This window comes from Amblyomma mixtum, chromosome 9 (assembly GCF_055824585.1).
Source record: "Amblyomma mixtum isolate Tamu chromosome 9, ASM5582458v1, whole genome shotgun sequence".
Taxonomy (NCBI): Eukaryota; Metazoa; Arthropoda; class Arachnida; order Ixodida; family Ixodidae; genus Amblyomma; species Amblyomma mixtum.
Window position 1 is genome coordinate 659562 of NC_143020.1, and position 22304 is coordinate 681865.

At 50.9% G+C, this 22304-nt stretch overlaps 1 pseudogene; it reads right to left on the reverse strand.

Annotated features, from left to right (window-relative positions):
* Positions 1 to 4483: 4483 nt before the first annotated feature.
* Positions 4484 to 6225, reverse strand: LOC149328026 (uncharacterized; annotated as a pseudogene).
* Positions 6226 to 22304: the final 16079 nt, after the last annotated feature.

The following is a 22304-nucleotide window of genomic DNA, read 5'->3' on the forward strand; positions in this document are numbered from 1 at the left end:
TGCAGCGATGTGTATTTGTGTGCGGAGACGGCTGCCTGGTGATATGTTTTTGTATGATTTTTGCTGTTTGATCTGTGTGTTCCCTTTTGCGATACCTGTCGACCACTTGGCGTCGTAGCTATGAGACGTTGCTCTCAATACTCCACACCAGCGGATCATCTAAGCATTCTTTTTATATTATGTATGACTCTTGCTGACCCTTATCTGGTATGAACATTTGTGTGTAAACTCATGTCTATTATCTTCACAGAGAACTGTGAGAACAGCGCGGTAGTTTTTCGGCGTGTCTTCTGAGATATTCGCGAGAACTGACGTGTCTGGGCGGTAAAACCCTGCCACTATTGGCCCAGCATATGAAAGCTCAGGAAATGATGTAAAAAAAAAACACAACGGAACAAAGCTAAACATTGATGCGTCATAAATTTTCCTGCTGCGAATTCTATGAAGTATCCTTTACAAATCTTATTTAAGGGTATGCAAATATTACTTTTAGAAATCTAAGATTGTCGCTTTTCCGCCGTATCGAATAAAAAAGTTCAGAAAAAAATGGAAACGAATCGCGTTGTATTAAATCGAAATCGTTTTAAAATCAAATTTTTTCGGGGGTATTCGATAATTCAGTGGTATTCGTACAAAACGAATATCTCGCGAAAGAAAACGGAAGTAGGGGAGGCATTGTTCAGCGGTTCTGTATCTCAAGGACTTTTCGTTATCGTTGTCAGAAGACTCAACAATGATCACTACTTTACTCGATGATAGCTTCTTCTTTCCTACAGAGAGGAGGCTGCGCGGGCGTAGTGGTCGCAAGTCTGCCATTCCTCCAAACAGAACGCACGGTGATGCCCCTTGACGACTACCGCGTTATTCAGCGTTCTAGCAGCTTCTCTGTCTCTGGTGTAGCTGGTGTTTTGAAGGTAGGTTATGGTAGGAAGACGACCAAAGCAAATTGATTGTAATCAAGAGAATATTTTCCTTTGCTTTTTAGCCGTTGAAAATTGGCAGTTGTCTTAGAAAGATGCCTCCAGTTACAATTTACACTATATTTTCATGTTTTATCTTTTTTACCCAATCTCCACAGGAATTCATCTGAGCGTTGGATGCGGAGCCAAACTCCCCTGTTTACTGCGCGATGTCAGTGCACTTTAAAGAACCCCAAGTGGTTAAAAGTATCCAGAGCCCTACGCTACGGCGTTCGTCATAGCCTGAGTTGTTTTTGGACGTTAAACCCCATAAACCTAAACCATCTGTTGAGGTATTAGCGGGGTCGCAGCGGAGCACCAGACAGAGACGACCAGGGTGGCAGGCTTCTAGTTCCGGACTGCGCGTGCCGGGCGTGCGCTCCGAGCACGCGCTGTCGTTCTTTATTTCCTTCGGTCGCGCGAACGCCGATCGCAGCGCCTGCGCTTTATAGCGTCGCCGGGCGCTACAGGGCCCCCCGCCTAGACGGAACGTCGAAATATACGCGCCGACGGGGCAGAGATGGAGTAGCCACGGCAGGCAAGCAGGCAGCTGGAGTAACAGTGTCCCCACGGGGTCGCTACAAGGTCCGGTAAGTTCATGTCGGGGGCCGGGAAGAGCTGTCGGGTGGAGTGCACGGGCTCAGGTGGACGAGCCTGGCTGCTGCGCAACGGGCGAATGAGGCAGAGTGCCGAGCTGACAAAGCATATTAGGGCAATGGAGGCCATGGTGGGGCCGTCACCGACTGTAGTGCTGCCCGCTGGCACAAATGTCATTGGTGCTGGACCGTTACAGCTGATGTCGGCGGGAAGCTGGCACACAGAGTACGCCGTCACAAGCAAGGGAGCGGTCGAAACGGCTCCGTGGACAGATGTGGTCTTTAGCGTGGTGTCGTGTCGCTGCTGTAGCGCCAGCTTCAAGTCGTCCAAATAGGTGGAAATGGCTGGCTTACATGGCTCAGGTGCCCGTGATGTAGGGCGCGAGCAGTGCGGTCCGGCCACTAGGGTTGGCACAGGTGTGACCGACGAGACAACGGTGACAGCTGTGGTGATGACGGAGGAAGTTGCTGGGTTCAATTCCAGGTGCTGGGGTAAAGCGGGAGTGGCCGTCCGGAGCGACTGGCCAGTGCTGATGCGCGTGTGGGCATGGTCGGGCTTGAGAGCAAGCGCTGCCACTGGGTCAGGAACTGTTTCAGGCAAAGTGGGGCTGGAGGCGATCGCCGTGCTTGTTACTGCTGTCATCGGGTTGGCTTTCTCATCCTGCTCCTAATGACGAGTAGTGCTCTGCGGACCTTCTGAGGGGCTGGGAGTGTGACAAGCAGGCTTGGTCGTTGTCGAGGGCTCTTTAGCATCAGCGGGCGACGGCTTCAACCTCACAGAAGAGGCCTGCAGAGCTGTTGGCGGTAGTGACGAGGTAGATGAAGATGCCGGAAGCCTCGGCACGGCTGCTGCCGCAGAGTCGTCTTTGGCTGCAGGAGGCTCTGGCGACAACGCCACTGAAGCGCAAGGAGGCAGAGCCAGAGACGCGGGTAGGAGAGTAGTGGGAGCAGGACGCGAGGCGGAGCTCGTGCGGATCCCACCTGGTGTGGCGTCGAGAGAGACAGCCGGGCTGGAGACGCTGGACGGGAGTGGCGGCGATGCGGCGAGGGGCTGCTGAGGCGGGCCGGGTTCTGATGAAGGCTGCGTGGGCGCGAGCGAGGCCGGTGCAGGGCCAGAGGCTGGCGGCGGCGAAAACGGGTCCGCTGCGTCGTAGAGCGGCGGCGGAACGTAGTAGGCGCCGAAGTACGCCAAGACGGCCGCACGCAGCTCATCGTATGGCCGGCCGCCGAAAGCAGAGTAGGTGAGCCGACGCAGGAGGTCGGCCGGGAGGATGTCACAAAGGACTTCGTGTTTGAACGGCTGGATGGTGATGCCGTTCAGGTACATCGCAGCCTCCAGTTGGGCGAACCACCCGCCGACGCCTGCAGGCCGGAACGCCGGGAGCGGCGGGTCGAAACTTGGGTGCTGCCAGTACGCCATGCTGGAACGCCGCTGCGATAGAAGGCACGGTTCGCCAGGTCACCACTGTTGAGGTATTAGCGGGGTCGCAGCGGAGCACCAGACAGAGACGACCAGCGTGGCAGGCTTCTAGTTCCGGACTGCGCGTGCCGGGCGTGCGCTCCGAGCACGCGCTGTCGTTCTTTATTTCCTTCTGTCGCGGGAACGCTGATCACAGCGCCTGCGCTTTATAGCGTCGCCGGGCGCTACACATCCAAACCACACTCCTCTATCTTGGCTGTTGGGGTGATAAAGTTGTACTCATCAATGCAAAAAATGCGTTCATCAGCATAGACAAGCACTGTTGACTTGAATGCCCAAGACAGTAACACCCTGGATATTACTTTTAGAGAACACTCAAACGAAGCGGGTATAGATAATTGCAAATAGTAAGGATGAAAAAGGAAAGTCTTGCTTCACGGACGACCGCTTAGGAATGAGCTCGGAGGGATGGCCGTTAATAAGCTGAGTGAATGAAACATTTGCAGTTGAGTTGCATTTTTTTAGTAACCTGATTTTCAAAATTACACCACTTCAAATCAGCAACAATGAATGAATGGCGGACACGATAAATGGCTTCTAAAGGATGATTTGGAGGAAAGCAAGCTGTTAATGAGGTGAAAAGGAAGGTAAAAAAATGTTCCAGTAACGTGTGCATTACTTTTAATGAAACGGCCTATGAGACCGCACTTTTAGCGGGGCGAATGAGAACTGACATTCTGCTTTGTGGAAGATTTAATGAAACTTAAGTGGAAAGTTTGCAGTCCACATTTGCCAACGTGATGGGCCTGTAGCATTCCACGGCGCGCACTTTTTCTTCGAGACAGTTCTTTGGGATTAAGAATTCGGATTTAGCAATAGTGTAACAGAGCGCACCATCTTTCACCCATCTTGCAAAAGAAATAGCCTATTTTATTGTTTTATTGGCTGCGCGAAACGGCCAGCAATGATTTTCTTCTCTTGGCGTCTATGTTGTTTTATCTTGTCGTGTTTTCATTCTCTTTCCTTCTTCTGTATGTCTTCGCAGCTGGAGAAATAAGACAATGAGTTTTTCGCTTGGTGTCTTGTGTGCTTTTTTCTGGTCCTCTTTATAACATTCTTTTGGCATGCTTGGAAAGACAGTGAGCAGAGAGGACACAATCAACGATAAGAAGTCTTGTGCTAAAAGAAGGACTTTTCGAAGGTAGTCTTCTCCGCTTAGAAGAGGACGTACGGCGCGATAGAGGTGCGACAAGTTTGAATACTTCTTTAATCTGCAGCAGAGAAACATCCTAGAGGAAAGAACATTTTTGGAAACTTGATTCACACGTTGCTAAATGACCTCTAGAACCAGCTTCAGCTGGTCGCGCTGAACGAACCCGGCGACCTCAACGTCTCTCCACGTAAAAGATGCATAGGAGACGTAACTGCACGCGTCGCTACAAATTTTTGACGTCAATGGAAGCATAGTTTCGCCCTCATGTCCACCTCTTGCCACAATCATGCAATCTTCATCTCTTTCTGGGTGAATTATGCGAAGCCTGATTCCTTGTTGGGATGGCCATGAGGAATGGTTTGAAGTCCAGCTACCTTGCAACTCAATGAACAAGTGTAGACTCACTAAGTAGCCTCTTTTTTATGAATGCTCCGGGAGCGAAGGAGTGGCCTGCGATACTTATATACCCTGCCTTGTACAGAGCCCATCGACGAGCGATTGCGGCGGACTTTAGTGTCGGGTACTTTTTCACACACCACGTGAACGCGCAATAACCTATTGGCGCACATTTTGGAAGGCTTGAAGGTGTAGCTTCTTCTTTTTTAATGTGTTCTTGCGTTCCGCTACTCACACTCTTAACCTCGGCAACACACTGTGCTGAAATCTGCTTGCCCTTATTCGAAGACTTCTGCTTACCAATCTCGTGCTTCATTTCAGAAGTTTTCGCATCTTCGGGTCTTCTCGTGGAGAAAGAAATACCTTTGTCACCTGTGTCTCCTCAACGTCTTCTTGCTTTTTTTGTTGACTAGACCTTGTCTTGGTAGCCTGCATCTCTATTCTAATGTTATGCAATGCAATACGTAAGTTCGCAAACCTTTTGTCGACGGTACCCATAAAAAGGGCTCTGCGCTCATCATCCACTCTTATCTCGATCAAATGTGCTCGAATGGCAAGTGCGGCATTTCGCAAGCTATCTTCCCAGTTCGTTTTCAGTGTCTGCAAATCAACTTTTTGCGTTTCATGTCTCTTTTGAATGAATGATGTCAACATCTGTATTGTTTCACTCATATTCTCTACCGTCTTGGACTGTGCGCATACTGAGGACACAGGCAGTTTTCTGCTCCCATGCAGTCAAGAGAGGTGTGTGACTGTTTCTCTGAAAGCTGCTGTTTGAGCGGTAATATTGGCCAAGGCTTCCTTGACAATAAAAAGATCGCTCTTAACAGCTTCGATATCCAACTTCATGCATTCCTCAGGGGACACACCTGATGGTGTCGGTAGAGCAAATGCACCACAGTTTGACTCTCCATGTGCAATGATCTCCCTATGAAGGACTCTCACTCCGCAGCTTCGACAGCGTGCTACTTGGTAAGCGCAGCTTGTGTGGACGTGCTTCGTCGTGCTCGAAGCATCCGTGACAACGTCACAGCCATTTGGATGGTTCCAGCAGCGCACCTGCAAAGAAAAGATATTGATGATTTTTTGCTACACACGTCTAAATACCTTTCACCGATCTTGATGTGCACCGTAGCACATTTGCCAGCGTATGCGTTGTGATTTGAGTAGCGGGAAAGCCACGGTATTGCGACTATTGTAGTGACGAATAAGTACCGTTCGCTCTCTCAACTACCGCAATACCACCAACATGTGCACGTAACAAAACGTGCACATTGAAAGCGTCGAGGTTATTGTATCGACGTTCCACGTGTGAAGTACCATATCGAGTGGAAGCAATCCTTCAAGACTAGCTCGAGGCAGCTAGCCACATGTTCCGCTCCTCTGGAAACTTTCCTTCGTGGCTGTTTTCTCCTCACAGAGTAAGCGCTTTCTCAGGAAGCGTAGTGCAAGTCAAGCCTCTACTGCGAGTCCTTATCACTTCCCAGAAGACAAGGTGTGTGCTCACCTTCGATAAGTGCAGACAAGCCGATAAGCACTTCCTTCATCGGAGTGACGTGACCAACCGCAACTATGGCTTTCCTGAAGTCGTGCGATGCCTACATCTCCCTCTTGTTGCTCAGTGTCCGACACTACAGCCATCGTATTTTCCTCCTTGGACACTCTAGCTCATCCAAATGCAACACGTTATACATTCGTCTTTAGCGTCTTGTTGTGGTCCTACATCAGCTTCGTACCGTGCGAGGGAGTTTTCAAAAAAGAACAATTTACACCTTTTGTGAGTACCTTAAACCGCATTTAACTGAAAGCGATAGTCCATATAACTCTGACACCCAGTGCTGCAAAGTACTCACAAAAGACCCAAACATTCCCTGACGGCTATTCTAAGGAAGCTTCCTCCTGTGGTTTCAATGTGCCCTCATGAGGACAAATTATGCGAGCGAAAGGCTTACTTTACATCGCCAGAAATACACAGCATAGAATAAACTCGCCTTTAGGCCCTGTGTGGAACTGCTGACCGAAATGGGGCTTTCAAACTGATTTATAAAAAAAATTGCGAGGACACTTTTGCAACTAAAGTGCTGACAGGCGAAAGCCGAGGACACTATGCTGTGACGACTTCCGGTGGATGTGACGTCACACCGTTCCCGCAGCTATATCGATACCTAAATTATGCATCTTTCGGGTATCTCAAGTGTTAATTACGCTTAATTATACATTTTCACCATCTAATTTCACACAAATCCGCCGTTTTTCTGACCATTCTGTGACAATTTTCACTATGCCGTGACGACTTGCGGAGGATGTGACATCACACCGTTCCCGTGGCTGTATCGACGTCGGCGCTATTTCGACGCAATTGCAACAGTTTTGCCTATAATTAATTAACTTATTAATCTACAGCCATCAAACTTGTCTTGTAGGTTCATTTTTTCATACTCTATTTGCAGCAGCAATTGAATTTCTTCTATCGTTTTAGTTCCCTAGTTAAACGCGTGTGACCCGCTTTGTTAACGGGCGACTGTATGAGCCATTAAAGGTTTTCGCCTTAATATGTTGAGCATATTAAGGAGTAATTGATAGCCAGCTAGTCTCCTCGAATGTGCGATACGTACGTCACTTGTACACCGTCGCAGGCTCTTGTATACTATGCAAAAGCACCGAAGTTTGGGCCAGTTGGTATTGATCCATCTTGAAAACGTAGCAGCACGAAAAAACGGGGACAAAATTGACACAGGTACGACAGGAGATGTGCTGCACTTCCAACTGAATTTTATTGCGGAAACCAAAGCTTAAGTACAGCGCTACTATCGTCTCGTGGCAATCAACCGCAATGGTGCAAAACCGCCAGTTCATTATCAAGACGAGACAAGGAAGCGGTGCTAATACACTGACCACCTGCTTTTCTAATGTGATATGCCTCAATAATCTCTTTTCATCCGATCTTTTCCATGCCCAAGAAACCTAGTTTTCCGAAAAATGGGTTTTCACTTACGGTCCCGGCAGTGGATAGTAAGATGACCGCTCTTTCCTTCTTTCACCAGATTGTAATGCTACCTACCTCTCTCATTAAAACAACGTCCAGTCTCACCTATGTACGCTCTGTTTCAAGTGTGCGGAACGCTGTACACTACCTTAGTGGTGCAACGGGTGAATCCTAGTTTGTGGTTGATAGTACAAATCTGCTTTTTCTTATTAACCATCACAGGACAAACTTTTGATAGCTTGCTTTGGGCGGAGAAGGGCACGTTTACGTCGTATCTTCTTGCTATCTTCTGAAGATTATGAGAAATTGTGTGACTACAAACGATACTACAAACGATTCCAGCACGTAGAGGGATTTCGGGCGACGAAATAAGAGGCGAAACGGGCTGAAAATTACTCCAGTGTGCTGTTTACAAACTCCGATGCCTCTCTAGCCACAAAATTATGCCCTTACCAACAAAGGGATGTGCCTTAACAATGTGGCGAGAGTTGAGTGCTGGCACACTGCTGCAGTATGTTGTTACTCTAAGGCGAAAATTACATGACACCGCGTCCAACATTTTCTGAAAAGGTTTTAAAAATTGGAAAATTGTTAGACACTATATTGAAGGTAATGGTTCATTCTTCTGATGTTCTTCTGATGTTCTTCTGTTGATTCTTTCTGCGGATATGTTGATTTTTGTAGTGAAATTTTACATTATAGGAGAAATAGCGTTCATAAACGGTTTCGTGCTCACAAATTCTTTTGTCCAGAATTGTTGGGTATGTATATACTGCCGCGTATTATTGTAGTGCCCGTTCGTTCGGGCAAGGCAGCAGGAAAGGGGTGTTATCATTTTTGTTCGTGACGCAGGAAGCGACCGGACTTATCTCGATTGATCACAGCCATGAAGAGCTGCATCTACGTGTTTCCAGATTAGTCTAGATGATCTCGACCTGTTAACTCGAAGTTTCCTTGCCGGCTTTAAATTGAACGATGCCGCGAGCAGCGGGCATTCGTAGTTCGACGACCGCCGAGCACGCTTGTCGCTACGTGCTCATTGCTGCGTCACTGCGCATGTGCTTGACTGATCAGAGCATTGAGTTCAGCTCTTTTGTTTTGTATTTTTATGTTAACACAGAACAAAATAAACTTCTCTTTCCACGCTACGCCCTAGCTCGTCCAGACCCAGCGAAGTTTTTTTCGGCGCTGGCTTGTTGAGAAGTTTCGTCAAGTGCAGGCGGGCCTCGGATCCACTGCGACCACGAGGTTCCGCAACCAGCCTCTCAGCCCAGGCGCCGTGCCTTTGCCGGTGCTCGGGCAACATCGTGACCTTCAAGCAGCAGCCCAGTCGGGCGCCCGTGACGTCATGGGAGGCCCGGGACCTGCTGCTCCTCCGGTGTTCCGTGCGCCGCCCCCAAAGGCGCACTGTTCCCAATTTCAAGTTACTTCCGACGCGACGGCTGACGACATCGTCGACGGCATCGAGTCGGTTGTCGGCCCGAAAGGGCTAGAGAGCCTCCAACACCATGGATGCATGAAGTTCTGCGTCGCCTTGGCCTCGGCTGCTGGGCGGAGAAGATGCCAGTGGAAGGCGACTTCAACGTGAACGGCACTTCCGTTCCAGTAGCCTGCGTGGGTCCCGCCGTGGTCCACGTGACGGCTTTTCGTGTACCGCTGTACGTGGGAGATGCGGCGCTGGCGGCAGCACTGACCTTTTACGGCAAGGTGCTGGACATCACCTACCCCGTCCTCAAGGGCCGTCGTCTCGTCGGCAACGGGACGCGCGTGGTCCGGATCGAGATGAAGCAGGCGGTGCCGAACTTCTTGACCGTCCAGGGCCACCGCGTCATGTTTGACTATCGAGGTGTCCGGAATGTGTGTTCCCGCTGCGGCCAGGACGGCCACATCGGCGCGGCGTGTCAACGCCGCGGTGCGCTCGCTGCGAGGTGTTCGGCCACGACACGGCCGGATGCGGAGCGGCTTGCAGGCGCTGCGGCGAAAGCCGCGCCACAGCGGACTGCCTGCGACCACGGTTCTATGCGGCGGCCGCCGCCTCGAGGCAGGAACCGACCAAGGACAACGTGGCCGCAGAAACACGGAGCACACCAGCCGTCCGGACGTCGGTTGCCGACGAGCACCCAACGACCAGCCGCTCGAGGGAACCCGAATCCGCCCCCGCGACGGAGGTGCCCGGGAAGGAGCAGCACCACGAGGGGTCACCTTCAAACGAGGTGGAGCCGTTCGGTGCAATTTTCGCCGAGCCCTTGGCGCCGCTTCCCGGCACAGACACCTACGACACCGTGAGCAGCAGCGACGAGTCGAGCGGGGCGTCGGGCGACCTGGAGGTACCGTAAAAGGCACGCCGCTTCGCCTGGCAGGCGACTTGACGTGCGGCCAGGTGTCAGGGCCGACGACTCCTCGAGGTGCGGACACCGCGCGCTTCCCGTCACCAGCCAGCCACACCCTCCCATCGGCGACCCTGGCGTCGGCATCGGCTTCAGCTGCGAGCGTCGCCAAGAACACGCAGCAGCCAGTGAGCGAGGCCACAAGCGCCGACGACGCCGAAAATATGGACTTTTCAAGACCCGACTACAAACGTGCCCACCCTCAATCATCGGAACCCGAAGGGACTGTTAACGAACGTTGTAGCAAAAAAGTGCCGCGCGCGTTAAGCGCCGCCCATGGCAGCGCTCTTTAGGTTGTATCCTTTGCCGTCGGTGCTCTTGGCAGTCATGGCGGTTGTGGATCTCCTCTCCCTGAATGTTCGGGGATTTCAATCCGTAGACAGACAGAGAGAGGTGATGCACTTTGCCAGGGCTGGGGGCGTCGACATCCTGTTTTTACAGGAATGCAACTTCCGTACTTCACTTGATGTGCTGAATTTCACCACCCGGTTTTCTGTTTTTGCTTATTTTTCGTTGACTGATTCTCATATGTGCGGTGCTGGTGTCGTGTTTGTAAACCCCTGCCTGCGCGCGGGTGCTCATTGCACTTTCGGGCTGGACGGCCGCACTCTTGCGGTCGACTTCACTCTAAACCAGCGGCGGGTACGTGCGTTGGTTGTATACGCGCCAGCGCGGCAGACTAGTAGTTCCAATTTTTTTGAGCGCCACGACTTATTCCTCCTTGATCCTTACACCACTTTCATCGTCGGTGACTTATATTGTGTTCTTAACATCGACCGTGACGTCCGCGGACAGGGTCACAGTCACCGTTATTCCGGTGCCCCCGCGCTCCGCGATCTCGTGAATCAGTTCCGTTTGTCTGACGCGTGGGTGCAGCTTCACGGGGATGCCTTTGGATCGACGTGGGAGAGAGCGCAGTCAGCCAGTCGGATAGACAAATTCTATTTTCCACCTGAGCTAGCTTCTTTTGTCGTGTGCTGCGAGGTTCTCGCGTTCCCTGCAGGCACGCCAGTGATTTCCGATCACCACCCCTTGTCAGTCAGGCCCGACTTTGGTGAGGACACCCCACGTACTGTTACGTGGCGCATGGACACGAGCCTACTGGCAGACCCGAAAAGCGTAGCGTCTCTGCTTACGGCGTTGGCCGCATCGTGCAAGAGCTTCGTTGCGACTGATTCATGGGACACACTCAAGACTCGTTGGCAGGCAGCTCTGGTGGCGGCCGGTCAAGACCGCAGACGCCGGGTAACTCATGCACTGAATGACACCCTCAAGCGCATCCGTATAGTGCAAAGGGGAGCACCCTTAACCTTTGCCATGAGCGATTACCTGAGCCTACTTAAAGCACGTCACCACGTGTTGCTCTGCCAGTCATCTCGGGCAGCTAGTCGCGCACACCAGCTCGGGTGGCTTATATCAGACCCGGCTGTGCTACGACATGTACGCGCAGGCACGGCAGAGGAATTCGCTCCCGCTACTGTGCCTTTCGTGACACTCCCAGACGGCACCTAAAGCGGAACCACGTCCGGTATCTGCACGATGTTCGCAAGTCACTTCTCGAACCTGTTCTCTACGGACGGTTGGCTACATCTTCAAGATCGTTATGACGGGCTTCTACAAAGGTTTTTTGGAAGCTTGCCACGAGTAGCTGAAAAGCTGCATGAAAACCTTTGCGCACCAGCCACAAGCCAAGAGCTGCACGCCATCCTGCAGAGTATGAATGCTGCCTCTGCCCCCGGTCCAGACGGCATACCAACAAGTTTTTTTTAAAACGCTTTTTTAACAGATCCAAGGAGCGCTGCTGGAGATGGTCAACGGCTTCCTCGCGGATGGGTTACGTCCAAACTCTTTCCGCGAATGTCGCATCATACTCATTCATAAAGCGGGCGGTGACTCCTCCGACCCGCAAACATGGCGGCCCATAAGCCTCTTAAACGCAGACTACAAAATAGTCGCACCTTTACTGAACACAAGAATGCGGACGATCCTGCCTCACCTAATCCACCTGGCTCAAACCAGCAGCGTGCCTGACCGCTCTGTGTTTGATGCATTGGCACTCACAAGAGACCTGTTCACATTTGCCAGCAGGACGGGCTTCAGCGGGTGTTTTGTTTCGCTTGATCAGGCGAAAGCATTCGATCGGGTGGAACACTCGTATCTGTTCGGAGTCCTCGAAGCCTTCAGATTCCCGCCGCAAATTGTCAGCAGGCTGCGCTTACTTTACGCAGACCTGAATGCTCGTCTCTCCGTAAAAGGCTACCAGAGCGCTCCCTTCTCAGTCACCCGGGGCATAAGGCAAGGATGCCCTCTCTCCCCAACATTCTTTGTGTTATGCCTCGATCCACTCATCCGGCGCATTAACGACAGCCCATCCATACGCGGCTTCCCTCTGCCTGGCCAGGGCCAAATCAAAGTTTCGGCCTACGCCGACGACGTGTCGCTTTTCCTCAAGGACGAGGATAGCTACGCCGCTTTTTCGCGGCTGTTTCTCGAGTACAGCGAGATATCGGGGGCCCTAATGAACAGGGGAAAAAGCAAGGCGCTAAGGTTTGGCACCTTCAAACCGAACCTTGCGGGCGAGGTGGAGTGGGTGCAGGGAGTGAAAGGCCTGGGAGTAGTATTCCTCGCCAGCGGAGAAGTAGCCCGCGAAACCTGGACTAACCTCCGCACGAATGCTGAGAAACCCCTCTCGGTGGCGTCAACTTTCCGCCTTTCAATGGCAGAGCGCAGCTATGTAGTTAAGTCCACAATCCTAGCCGCATGTTTTTTTGTCGCCCGCGTCGCAAACCCACCGCGCACGTTTGCTCGCAGGCTAACCTCGGCCAGTGGCTCTTTCGTTTGGGCGGGCAAAACCGAACTTGTGTCACGAATGTTCGTGCGCCTTCCATCCTACAAGGGTGGGTTTTTATACCTTGCATCCGCACCATATGTAATGTGCTCGCCTTGCGAGGAGTACGCAATCTTGTGCGCAACCCAGACTAACCTGGGAGAACACTCATCGCATACTTTCTGGGTACAGCGCGTAACGTGTTTTTTACACAACACGTGGTTGGCCCAACAGCCGAGCAGCCGCCGGCATTTTTCGTTAACGTGCGTCTCACACTGGCGTCGTTGACTGCCAGCGTGCCCGATCTGGATGTTGATGAAAACCCGCCCTCCAGGATGTGTGAAGCACTAACGGTCGCTGAGCTGACCCGCGAACAACTCCAGCAAACGAGACGGGCACGCTGGCGCCAACTGACCTCAGCTGCGCTTCCTGCAGATGTCAGGGACTTCGGCTGGCTGCGAGGCTGGCGGGTCCTGCCCACAAGAGACCGTCTTGCGGCGGGGGCGTGGCGCCCTCCGCCCGATGCCCGCAGTGCGGTCTCCTTGAAACTTTGCAGCACGCAATGTTTGAGTGTGTAGTTGCGCGCACCTTTTGGATATTAGTGTCACGCATGTTTTTAACTCGCCTGGAAGCGCGCACTAGTTCGCCCGAAGTGTTTCAAAATATGCTCTTGCGTGTCGGCATGTTCGTTTTGTGGCGGCAGCGTGGAGTGGCCTCCTTAAATGGGCGTCCGCAAAGAACAATGTTTCCAAAGTTGCAGCGCCTCCGCACGCGCCTCTTTCAACAAGCATGCGTGGACGCTCTGTCAATGAGCGAGGGTGATTTTTTGCGCAAATGGTCGACATACTTCATCGTCCTGCGCGGCGGTCGAGTGTCGGCTTTCTTCTGCCTCACTGACGTGCTCAGTGCTGCGTCACTGCGCATGTGCTTGTATGACCAGAGCATTGAGTTCAGCTGTTTTGTTTTGTATTTTTTATGTAAACACAGAACAAAATAAACTTCTCTTTCCACGCCGCCGCCGAGTGGTTCAGTTCTTTTGCGGGCGCAAGTCAGCCCAAATAAACAGCTTCGTTTCCAAGACTGGTTGCTGTCTTCTTGACCGCTGGACTGCCGTCACTACAACGTGACATCTGGTGGAGGTGCTGGGTAGCCAATTCGAAAGATCCCTCCGGCCGCCTTGCTCGTTGGAGCCTGCGCCTTCAAGAATTCGACATAAGTGTAGTCTACAAATCCGGCCGCAAGCTTTCCGATGCAGACTGCTTGTCACGAGCCCCTGTCGACGCAGCACCCGAAGAGGAAGACGACGAAGCATTCTTAGGGCCGGTAAGCGCCAGCAGTTTCGCGCAGCAGCAGCACTCGGATCCTGAATTGCAAAGCCTAGTTGATTATCTGAAAGGCAAGACCGCATCGCCTCCTCGAGGGTTCATGCGCCAACTGTTGTCCTTCATCGTTCACAATAATGTCCTCCTGCAGAAGAACTTCGCGTCCAACAGGACAGTACATCTTCTTGTCGTGCCCAAGAATCTTAGGCAAGAAATTATGCAGGCATGTCATGATGAGCCGACTACAGGGCATCTCGAGATTGGTCGCACGTTGCACCGCATCCAGGAGAAGTACTATTGGCCGAGGCTAGCTACCGACGTTTCCCATTACGTGAAAACGTGCCGCGAGTGTCAGCGACGCAAAACGCCTCCGACTAGACCAGCCGGACTCCTGAACCCCATACCACCGCCAATTAAGCCCTTTCAGCAAATAGAGATAGACCTCCTCGGCCCCTTTCCGACCTCTTCATCAGGAAACAAGTGGATCATCGTGGCCACCGACTACATGAACCGCTACGCCGAAGCAAAAGCGTTGCCTAGTGGTACCGCAACAGAAGTCGCAAAATTTTTTGTCGAACAAATTCTCCTGCGACACGGCGCCCCGGAAGTGCTCATCACAGACAGAAGAACGGCGTTTACAGCGGAGCTGACGCAAGTCATTTTAAACTACAGCCAGACAAGACATCGGACGACGACTGCCTATCATCCGCAAACCAACGGACTCACAGAGCGTCTGGACAAGACCATCGCAGACATGCTCTCCATGTACATCGACGCCGAACACAGGACGTGGGACTCCTTTCTGCCCTACGTGATCTTCACCTATAATACTGCCGTCCAGGAGACAACCAGGTTTACCCCATTCCAGCTGGCATACGCCAGGAAGCCCACGACAACACTCGACGCAATGCTCCCGCACGTTTCCGACGAAGACAACCTCGGCGTCGCCCCCTACCTTCATCGCGCTGAGGAAGCTCGCAGACTTGCGCGGCTTCGCATTAGAGACCAGCAGCACACCGAAGCTACAATCAGCGCCGACGAGACCCGCATTACAATCCAGGTGATCGTGTGTGGATATGGACGGCAGTTCGCCGCCGTGGATTGAGTGAAAAGTTACTGCGACGCTACTTTGGCCCGTACAGGGCTCTCCGTCGCATCGGTGACCTCGACTATGAAGTCATTCCCGACTGCACGACAGCATCTCAGCGACGCCGCACACGCCCGGAAGTCGTACATGTCATGTTTACACAAAAGGCGTACTGGCGCTAAACAACGAAGACAACACACACAACAGGACAGGACTGGCGCCACTTGTACATAGGGAAGGCAGAGAATATACTTGGTGTGACCGAGAGGCACGGTGTCCCCTTAGTGTCTCAGAAGCAGCCTTTAAAATGCAGGAATACATTTGATCTTGCCATGAAACCATGGCAGCAGATAGACGACTCGCGTACATAGGAGACTGGTGGTGTGATGCAACTAGGGAACGCTGATCTGAATTTAGATGCGGGTTCCTGGCTAAAGTAAAACTCAGATGCATTACCTCGAGCAAATGCCCCGAGCCAGGAGAGCGCAACCTAAATTGCAGATCAGCCACATTGCAGCAGATGCCTATTTTAACAGCACATATGGCACTATGCATTTCAAAGCAAGGCTATCTTTGTAGATGCAATCTCCACGACAAATTCCGATTGACACTCGATACTGTGCAGTCAATCGTACAAGGAAGTGCCGAGATCAAAAAGTAAACTATAGAACGTATTCTCTCCACTGTGGGCACTTGGTCCGCTTCGTCCCGTTGGGTTTACTCCCCGCGATGTCGTCCTCCCTATTTACCTTAACGAGGGGGGTCACCTGCATTGTAGCTACCCCAGCGCCAACAGATGGCGTAACAGTCGCAGGTGTGGGGGAGACAGCTCTCTCTCTTCAGCCTCGGGAATTCATTGCACGCACGTCGCACGAGCTTGCGGGAACATTTCCCGTGAGGTTGTATCCCTCACTAACGGTATAAGGTAGGTGGAGACGCATTTTATTTATCCTGCTTAAATTCTTTATGCAGCACGTTTCTCAATTCTTCCTCCTCAAGTACTCATTTTAATAAGGTGCGTGCATTCACAACACTGCTATGTTGTCTTTTGGTCCTCGCATATGTGAGCACCGAGGGAATTCCCACGTGCTAAGCGATATTTGTTACGTCACAGCATGCATGGAATGTTTGTTCACGACAGTTCCTAAAGGAGGTAACTCTGACCTGCGATATAAGGTGGCCAAGGCAATGCTGAGAGAAAAACAACATCTTATATGAAATGCCGCTCCCCTTCTACCTGACCACACACTGTTTGGCTGTGTGGTGCTCAATGTAGCATTAATGTCCAATTACAGACACAACACCACGCAGCAGATATCTCTGTTTAGAAACAAACCGTTTTTTTTTACTTAGCTACTGATATTCTATCCCAACATCTTTGTTTTCAAGGAATTGGTAAGTGAATGAAATTAATGGACAATGCAGCTAAACTGAATGTTACAGACCCTAGAATCGGTGAGTGCACAATCACTGGCATCATAACGACATCCTTAGATAGCTGTTGTGTCCCTGATCGTTCTCAAAATCATGAGTCGTAATAGGTTAAACCTTTTAATGGAGAGTAGTGCCATTACCTGCACCCATTTCCAGCAGCGCTCCCATGACTAACCATAAATGCGGGAGGACAACGTTTAACATTGCTGCGGCAAAAAATTTCCAGAGGGAAATTAAGCTTCACGTTAAGGGCATGACATGACAGCATTACTCGATTAATGCCAATATATGTCGAATTGGTCGTTCTCTACACTACATTCGTAGGTCCCAGGGAGTCATTATACCACTCCTGGCACAGCCACCCAGGTTGGTCTTCCCGAGCAACCTCGCGACCAACCGTAAATGAAAGTGCCAACTGCAACGGCTGGCAGATTGTGATGAAGTCACAAAGTCAAGAGACCTACATGGCCCGCCTAGGTTGCTTCTATAGGGATTTTCTGTGGATCTTTTGCTCATGGCCAATGACCCTGTCTTTTCTGAAACACCGGACAATGAACGCTATAGCATTGAAAATGTACGCATTGTATCTCTTGGAAAGCCATCATAGCTCTAAGCAACGATAGCATAAGCCTCCAACCCGTAATTAGTCATACAACGTTGACAAGACTGACAATAATGAAGTTAGCAGCAGAGCACATCCCCATGTGCACTGCATCGAGTACAATACTTTCAGGCTCAACAGTTGACGATGGCAGCCAGTGATTGTATCGACAAAGCAAATGGCTTTACAACAGCCTCAGAAAAACCTTGAAGAAGCTAGTTACTCAACACATCTCGGTTTCAAAACGGTCAAGGCTATCTAAGTTGACATTGTTGATAGTTAGTATTACTATGTTGAGTTGCAATCAATATATCATTCATGACACGTACATATGTAATTTTTCCATCAAAAAAAGGCAAGGATGGCACTTCTCTGCATTAAACTTAAAAATGTGGACCATGCAGCTGGGAACATGCAATGAAAACATCACAGTAGAAACCTAATCCAAAGAGTGTCATGGCAAGAACATGCATTCGTGACCCTTAATTTGGATCACTGCAGCCCCCCCCCCCCGGCACACACACACATGGCAGAAAAGTATGGGCAGATTACCTGCCATGGAGGAGATATGAAGCTGTGAAATAAACTTTTAATACTGATACATTGTCGCTGCCGGCTTTGCAGAAATATTAAATGCTATCACAGTTTCACTTATCGTGAGTGATCAGAAGCTGGTCATGCTTTCTTGCCACGTATGCTGCTGCAGGGATTTCAGGGGATAACTGGGGCTTCCAACATTAAGGTTTTGAACCATGTCACTGGAAGACTGGCAGCTTACAATGCGACCCTGCGCTTTTCCACAGAAAAATTTTGACTTCTGACGAAACATGACGCCTCTCGCTGTGGATTATAGCCGCCATCGTGAGATATGCCAACACAGTATGTCGGTCAGGAAGAGATGTTCTCCATTGTCACTTTTGAAGGTATGATTAAATATAAAAATATGGTAACAGTGATAGGCGACAACCAACCAGACAAACCAAATTGAGTAGAGTATTTTGGTTTGGTTTTAAGGGACTTAGCATCCCAGCATGATTCAGGTGATGAGGGGCACCGCAGTGGAGGGCTCTGGATAATTTTGGCCGCCTGGCGTTCTTTAACCTGCACTGGCATTGCACAGTACACAGGCCTCTTGCATTTTGCCTCCATCGAAATGCGACGGCGCAGCCGGGATTGAACCCCATTTTTCACATCAGCAGCTGAGCGCCATAACCACTTCGCCACTGTGATGGCTAATCAGTAATTTCAATCTGGGAAGTAAGAAACGTGCATGAAAAACTATAAGATTTGCTCAACTAAGAATGAGTCAGCTGCGATTTCAAACTGAATATGCAAACTCCTGCCTTACTTTTATACAATCATGTCATCTGAAACATCCAAGCACAAATATTCTGCCAAAAAACAGGCAAAAAAGCAGATATGAAAGAAATAAAGTGATGGCTAGAAGAAGACGCGTTACAACAGTTAAGAAAGGCAGGACATTGTATGAATCTGGAGGAGCTAGTTCATAACAAGCAAGGAACTCTTAGAAAACCACACAATAGCAAATGAGCCATCAGACTAAAAGAAAGATCAGAATAAAAAAATTGCACAACACATCACAGAAATTTAAGGAATACAGCGTAGAATACACAAAGTAGCCTTCAATGGAAACAAATGAACAGAACAGGACACAAAGCTTACAAATAACAAAAGGGGCAGGAAGATGAGAACATCAGGAAGATGTTCTCCACTGTTACTTTGAAAGTATGATGATTAAACATAACAATATGGCAACACGGACGGACAACCACCAACCAACCAAACCAAATTCAAAAGAGTATTTTGGTTCGGGTTTAAAGGGTTTAACGTCCCTAAAATGACTCAGGCTACGAGGGACACCGCACAGGAGGGCTCTGGATAATTTTGACCACCAGTTCTTTAACATGCAATGACATTGCACAGTGCACAGGACTCTAGCATTTCGCCGCCATAGAAATGCGACCGCCGCGGCCGGGACTGAACCCTTGTTTTTCGGGTCAGCCGCTGAGCGCCATAACCACTGTAACACTGTGATGACTGATAGAGTATTTTCAATTTGGGAAGTAAGAATGTGCATGACAAACCATAAGATTTGCTCAACCAGGAAAATATTTGGTCAGCTGCGATTTCAAGCTGAAGATCCAACTGCACTGCAAAGAGAACTACTGTCTTACTTTTATACAATCTTTTAATCTGAGACTTCCAAGCACAAATATTTTGCCAAATAACTGACAAAAAAGCAGATATGAAATAAATTAAAAGATGGTTAGAATTAGAACGGGCATAATGACAAATAAGGAAGGCAGGACATTTTGAGAACCTGGAAGAGCTAGCGGATAACTCGCAAGGAACTCTTAGGGGACAAACACTGGCTAATGAGCCATCAGACTCCAACAAACATAAGAATCAAAAAACTGCACAGCACACCAAAGAAATTGAAGGTATATAGCGCAGAATACAAAAAAATAGCCTTGAAGAAAAAAGACAGACAAGGATTCAAAGCTTACAAAGAAGGAAGGGGCAGTAGAAAAATATAACAATGAACCACTTTATCTTACTAGGAAAGGTGGCATTCGCCACAGCCCTGATACAGAGGGGATGCCAACAGTTATCCATTTACTCTAGTGGAGTGCGTGGTACAAAGACATGTCCCGCAATACATACCAAATAAATCACGTTCCGCAGTACAAGAGAAATAAAACAATTAACCACTATAATCTACTAGGCAACGTGACACTCGACAGAGCTCAGACAGAAATGGGGAATTTATTAGTGCATTGTACAAAGATATTGTCACCGACAAACGCAGCAGAAAAGCGGCAAGCACAGCGTTTCCTAGGAAGAAGCCCGCCGAACCGCCGAGCTCATCCAGAACGAAGACGATGCGCGGCCACGCGCCTGGAGCCAAGGCTCGGCCACCAGGTGGCGCTTGCAGAGTGCCAGCAGTGTGGCATTGCCCCCCTACCTTCCAAGAGGCATCGACCCGATGCCGCACGGGCGGAAAAAAAATAATGAAGGGAAGGCGGAAAGTGAAGGGCGCGAGTGTCTGCGTGAAAAGGGGCTAACGGGAGTAATACGGCTTCAGTCGCACCACGTGGACTACTTCGGGCGTCGGTTGTCGAGAGGACCGGACAGTTCCTTGAGGGAGCGCCTCGCAGGTCACCGCGCTGAGGCGGCGTAACACCTTGTAGGGACCGAAGTAACGGCGAAGAAGCTTCTCAGAGCGCCCCCGCAAGCGGATCGGGCTCCACACCCAGACTTTATCACCGGGTGTGTAAATCACTTCCCTGCGGCGGAGGTTGTAACGCTCGGCGTCGCGTTGTTGTTGGTGCCGGATTCGCTGTCGAGCAACATGGCGAGCGGCTTCGGCGTCACGAGCAAATTGGTTCGCTACGAAAGAAGAGGGAGCAGGATCCGGAAGAAGCATGGCGTCCAGCATGGTCAAGGCTTCGCGACCGTGCACCAAATGGAACGGAGTGAAGCGTGTCGTTTCGTGTAGAGCAGTGTTGTAAGCGAACGTGATGTAAGGCAGTATCCGGTCCCAGTTCTCATGGTCATCGTCTACATACATCGAAATCATGTCGGCAATTGTCTTGTTAAGCCGCTCAGTCAGTCCGTTCGTTTGCGGATGGTAAGCTGTAGTCCTTCGATGGCTGGTGCCACTGAGTCGAAGTACCTCGCTCGTAAGTGCCGACGTGAAGGCGGTGCCCCTCTCAGTTAATACGACTGCAGGGGCTCCGTGACGAAGTACAATGTTGTGAATGAAGAAATGTGCAACTTCGGCTGCGGTACCACGGGGAAGGGCCTTGGTCTCAGAGTAGCGGCTAAGATAGTCAGTGGCAACAGCAATATACCGGTTACCCATGGAAGACGCCGGAAATGGGCCGAGTAAGTCCATGCCGACCTGTTGAAATGGGAGGCGTGGTGGATCGATCGGCTGCGGGAGCCCGGCTGGTTTAGTCGGCGGCGTCTTCCGGCGCTGGCACTCACGACAGGTTCGGACGCAGGGGTGGACAACCGCTGCAAGCCTGGGCCAGTAGTACTTGTGACGTATGCGCGCCAACGTGCGGGAAAATCCGAGGTGGCCCGAAGGAAGGTCGTCGTGGCACGCACGCAGAATTTCGTCACGAAGCGCTGTAGGTACGGCAAGCAGATAGGCAGTGTCCGTTGGGCCGTAATTGTTTTTATAGAGGACACCATCGCGCAAGCAAAACGATGACAGCCCGCGCTTGAAGATTCGAGGAGGAGATGGAGCGGCTCCTTCGAGATACTCGATGAGAGGAAGCAGTTCGGCGTCGGCCCTCTGTTGGCGGGCAAGGGTGGACGCGGTGACAGCACCGAGTAAAGCGGAATCGTCGTCGGACTCGCCCGTGGGGCAGGGAATAGGAGCGCGGGATAGACAGTCAGCATCGCTGTGTTTCTCGCCGGACTTGTACACGATGGTGACATCAAATTCTTGTAGCCGAAGGCTCCAACGAGCAAGCCGCCCCGAGGGATCTTTCAGATTCGCCAGCCAACACAGGGAATGATGATCGCTCACAACCCGAAATGGGCGGCCATACAGGTATGGACGAAATTTCGTAACGGCCCACAGCACAGCCAGACATTCCTTCTCCGTGGTGGAATAGTCGACTTCGGAACGAGACAAAGTGCGACTGGCGTAAGCAATCACGCGTTCTAGACCATCCTGCCACTGAACGAGGATCGCACCGAGGCCGACGTTACTGGCATCAGTATGTAGTTCCGTGTCGGCGTCCTCGTCAAAGTGGCCAAGCACAGGCGTACATTGGAGACGGGACTTGAGTTCCGTGAAGGCTCTTTCCTGGTCCTGCCCCCACAAGAAGGGTTCAGCGTCTTTCGTCAGGCGGGTCAGAGGCTCAGCTAGCTTGGAGAAATTATGAACGAACCGGCGATAGTACGCGCAGAGGCCCAAGAAACGACGCAGGCTCCGTTTGTCTGTGGGCTTGGGGAAGGCAGCTACGGCGGCCGCCTTTCGGGGTCTGGACTAACGCCTCGAGCGCTGACAATGTGACCAAGAAACTTCAGCTGATGAAA